This window comes from Schistocerca cancellata, chromosome 6, assembly GCF_023864275.1.
Source record: "Schistocerca cancellata isolate TAMUIC-IGC-003103 chromosome 6, iqSchCanc2.1, whole genome shotgun sequence".
NCBI lineage: Eukaryota > Metazoa > Arthropoda > Insecta > Orthoptera > Acrididae > Schistocerca > Schistocerca cancellata.
Window position 1 is genome coordinate 581,044,429 of NC_064631.1, and position 5,196 is coordinate 581,049,624.

The 5,196-nt window shown below is 43.2% G+C and overlaps 1 non-coding gene across 1 annotated transcript; it reads left to right on the plus strand.

Moving 5' to 3' along the window:
• The first annotated feature begins 482 nt into the window (after positions 1-482).
• On the plus strand, positions 483-557 carry Trnas-cga (transfer RNA serine (anticodon CGA)). The gene has a single exon. It is a non-coding gene; the product is annotated as a tRNA-Ser (tRNA).
• Positions 558-5,196: the final 4,639 nt, after the last annotated feature.

Sequence of the window (5,196 nt, forward strand, 5' to 3'; positions counted from 1 at the left end):
GAAATACGATTATTGTGATTCAATATTTTCCCAACGTCACTGTTTTCGTATGTCCAGCTAGGTTTATAATTCACTTTTTTATTAAAATTATTATTAGAATTTGGAGAAAGAATGGCTAATGATTCCAGAATGAGATTTTCACTCTGCAGCGGAGTGTGCGCTGATATGAAACTTCCTGGCAGATTAAAACTGACGGACCGAGAGTCGAACTCGGGACCTTTGCCTTTCGCGGGCAAGTGCTCTACCAACTGAGCTACCCAAGCACGACTCACGCCCCGTCCTCGCAGCTTTACTTCTGTCAGTACCTAGTCTCCTACCTTCCAAACTTTACAGAAGCTCTCCTGCGAACCTTGCAGAACTAGCACTCCTGAAAGAAAGGATATTGCGGAGACATGGCTTAGCCACAGCCTGGGGGATGTTTCCAGAATGAGATTTTCACTCTGCGGCGGAGTGTGCGCTGATATGAAACGGGGCGTGGGTCGTGCTCGGGTAGCTCAGTTGGTAGAGCACTTGCCCGCGAAAGGCAAAGGTCCCGAGTTCGAGTCTCGGTCCGGCACACAGTTTCAATCTGCTAGGAAGTTTCGATGGCTAATGATGGCTACCAAGGAACAATTTGTAAAATGTACAGTTGCTGCTGATACTAAACACTTTGCTGGAAACTTCTGGCGTGGGATGCATGTCATTACATTGTCGAGTGCTTTGGACAAAGCTGGAAGTGCTTGGGCAATTCTTTGTACAGGGAGTCTCTTTCTGGAAATCTCACGCGTCAAGTGCGTTGCCTCGAGGAGACGTTTAAAACCATCGGGTTTGTGAATACCGAATTAAATGACTTTTTGAAAATGAAATTTAATGCCTCCGAGGCCAGAGATGTAAGTTACAGACGCCGTGATAGTGGAATTTGTGCGTTTCATTACAACACTAAAGTTCAGAGAGTAAAGGGTTAAACGTAGTCAGTATCTTGATAGCGCGAATAGAAATTGAAGTATTATTTTGTAAATTACGATCTGTCATCGTGGCTTATCCCACGATTAAAGGGAAACTGGGATAAAGATTAAGCAGCGTGAGTGCATATCAAATATATTATGACTGAATTGAGTTGTGAATTAATGCAGTATGGCAGAAACTGCTTCCATTTGAGAGAACCCATCACCGTCGAACAGGTTCATACCGTGTTCATTCACTTTTGGAAGGTGTTCGACAGAGTTACGCACTGCCGCCTAATGAACAAAATACGAGCTTACGGAATATCAGACCAACTGTGTCACTCGACTGAAGAGTTTCTAGCAAATAGAATACAGCACGCCATACCTCAACGGAGATAAATCTTCAGGCGAAAAGGACCTTCGGGTGTACCCCAAGGGAGTCTTATAGCACCAATTGCTTTTCAAAATACAGTATATAAAATGACCTTGTGGATAACGTCTGAAGTTCCATGAGGCATTTCGCAGATGCTGCTGCTATATACAGACGAGTGGCATCGCTAGAAAATTGTAGCGAAATGCAGGAAGATCTGGAAAGGATCGACGTTTGGTGCAGGTATTGGCTGTTGACCCTCAACATAAACACACGTAGCGTACTTCGCATAAATAGGGAAAAAGACCCATTATTGTGTGATTACACGATTGCAGAACAATCACTGGAAGCACTCACATCCGTAAAATCTCTAGAACTATGCGTACGGAGCAGTTTAAAGTGGAACGAACCACATAAAACTACTCTCTGATAAGGCAGGTTCATTGGAAGAATGGTCAAGACGTAGCTTATAACACACTTGTTCGACCAATACTTAAATACTGCTCGCCAGTTTGGAATCCGTACCAGATAGGATTGATAGAGGAAACAGAGAAGATCCAAAGAAGAGCTGCGCGTTTCGTTGTAGGTTCATTCAGAAAGCGCAAAAGCGTCAGAGAGATGTTCAGCTAGTTCCCGTTCCAGACGCTGCGAGAGAGGCGTTCTGCACCATGGTGATACTTACTGTCAAACTTCTGAGAGCGCACGTTCCTGGAAGATTCAACCAATATATTGCTTCCTCCAATATGTATCTCTCGAAGAGACCCTGGATGTAAAATTCGAGATGACACGGAGGTTTACCAAGAACGTTCTCCCCGCGAACCTTTCGCGACTGGAACACGAAAGGGAAAGGGCGGGAGGGGAGGGGGTGGAGGGGTGAAAGTGACACTGGTACATCTCCGTCACACACTGCAAGATGGCTTGCAGAGTATAGATGTAGAGGTTAAATAATAATAGGAAGTGTTAAAAACAGCAGGCACGTCGTGGTGAACGACAACATGTCACTTGAGATCCTCCATCTAGTCAGTATTAATCCCATTTTGCGACCGTATAAACAATTAATCCGATGGTAGATATACAAGCTCAGCTGTAAATCGATTTTCATTGAGATATCATGCCCACCAGTTGGTATTCTTTGTTGTCGGTAGTTCCCGAAATATATTTAGGCGGTGTGTCGGCTAGATTCTTAAACTGATTTCTTGAAACGATCTGCAGCGAAGTTTTTAGCACTGAGAAAGTTACTAGTTTATGTTGACCTCGCTGCCAGCAGGATATTAACGTAGTCATTAGTTGTTACGCGAGTGCTGTGATCCATTCCCATCTGCACTCAAACGACACACTGAAATACTCAGTTAACAACCCTGTTCTTCGAGGAGCGTAGAGAGGCAGTGTGTATCAGTTTCGTATGCGTGAGTATCAAGGGCGTCTCTACCGAAGGGCAGGGGACGACAGATGACCCTGCGCGTCCTCTTCCTCCCCCCTCTATCACATCGTGAAGAGAAAATCTTTGCACACTTAATTTACATCCTGCATCACCAGACACAAGTAGTCTGTAATAATTACAAGGAAGTGAGAACAAGTCATGGAAATTGAATAGTAGGAGCTGTCATGAAATCTCAAAATTATACTGTAATTAATCGCGAAAACTAGCAGAGCAGATCACGGGTACGCTCTTGATGACTATGATGACAGCTTACAACATGTAGTAAGTGTCTGTGTAGTTACAGATGTGTACAAAACCAAAGGAACAGAAACTATAAAAGGCTACTCGGGTGCACAGCCAACTACTTTAAAATCAAGATCGGTGTTAAACGTCCCGTCCACAACGAGGTAATTAGAGTTGCATCACAAGCTTTTAATACTGAATGACGCAGAAGGAGATTCGCTGTGTTCTAAGTACCAAACAATTTAGGGAAATCGAAAATAAATCTAAATGTTTACGGAAAGAACGACATTTCTGTGAAGTTATAGACCACGTGATGGAATGTTTTGAAAATAACTTATTTTCTAGCGCAATGACATTTGTTTCTGAGAAAATGGCCGGTTTCGGGAGGCACCGGCGATCATCAGATCACAAATACATGATGTGATTCAATCCCACCACTGCGGAAACCACGCTACCGTTTCTGCAGTGTTGGTGTTAAGCCACAGGCTGTATTTTATGATGCGGGGGTCATACTTGTAGAACTTGTAGAGGAGAGTGAGTGAATAATATTTTGAGCAGAAATCGATGTCCTGAAACGTCATCGAACGACGCTACAGAGGGCGAAAGTTATAGGTGCCACCGCCCGTAAATGTATGCATATACAGGATGATTCCGTGTTGACGTTGCAAACTTTCTAACATGATGAAGAAGGATAAATGTGTCAGTTGGAGGTAAGGAGCTCTGTACCGGAAACGACAGAGTCGAAAGTTATAAATGAAAACCTTTCTGATACCTCGGTCTGTGGAATGCATGTACTGGTACTGTTGTTGCTAAGACTGGAGCATTGGAAACCATAAGAGGTGGGAATATGCACCACAACAAGGAAAAAAAGTTTACTGAACACGAGCTCTGAAATACCTACCTGAAGAGCTATGAGCACATGTTCATCTTCGCTAGAGTGAAACGCATCTCCTCTACTGAACAAGTGCTCGTACCTCTAATGATATGCATTTTACAACCCACGTTTATTACACTTTTTTTCTTTTTTTGGTGCATCGGGTGATGCTGAGGGAATTAGATTACGAAATGAGACACTTAAAGTAGTAAAGGAGCAAAATAACTAATGATGGTCGAAGTAGAGAGGATATAAAATGTAGACTGGCAATGGCAAGGAAAGCGTTTCTGAAGAAGAGAAATTTGTTAACATCGAGTATAGATTTAAGTGTCAGGAAGTCATTTCTGAAAGTATTTGTATGGAGTGTAGCCATGTATGGAAGTGAAACATGGACGGTAAATAGTTTGGACAAGAAGAGAATAGAAGCTTTTGAAGTGTGGTGCTACAGAAGAATGCTGAAGATTAGATGGGTAGATCACATAACTAATGAGGAAGTATTGAATAGGATTGGGGAGGAGAGAAGTTTGTGGCACAACTTGACCAGAAGAAGGGATCAGTTGGTAGGACATGTTCTGAGGCATCAAGGGATCACCAATTTAGTATTGGAGGGCAGCGTGGAGGGTAAAAATCGTAGGGGGAGACCAAGAGATGAATACACTAAGCAGATTCAAAAGGATGTAGGTTGCAGTAGGTACTGGGAGATGAAGAAGCTTGCACAGGATAGAGTAGCATGGAGAGCTGCATCAAATCAGTATTAGGACTGAAGATCACAACAACAACAACGACCATCTTTGAAAGTTGCCTACCTTACAATCTTAGGAACAACGGTACCGGTATATGTATTTAAATCAGAGGTCTCAATACGGTTTTCGTTTATAACTTTCGACTCGCTCGTTTCCGGTGCAGGGAGCCTTACCTTCAATTGATACATTTATGCTTCTCTATCATGCTAAAAGGTTTGTAACAACATCTCGGAATTAACCTGTCTATACATACATTTACAGGTGCCGGCGCCTCTAAATTTAACGCTCTGTAGCGTAGTTGGATAAAGTTTCCGGACAAGAGTTCCTTTTCAAAATATTATGTACTCTCTCGCCTCTACAAGTCTAGACGTTTATAACGGGAATTTCCGGACAACTTGTATTTGTGGGTGGATTCCGGTTCAAGCCGCGCTCCTGCCGATTGGGAATCCAGCGCTTTAACTGCAGCAGCGCCTCCCTTCGAGAAATTCTCAGATGCCCTCCTTCCCCATCCAATGGACGACACACGCAAAGGCCTCGCTCCTCGAAACATGACGAATAGGTTTACACATCTGAGCCGTCATTCAGGAATACTGATGAGTTTTCCCAACTAGTCGATTCGAATT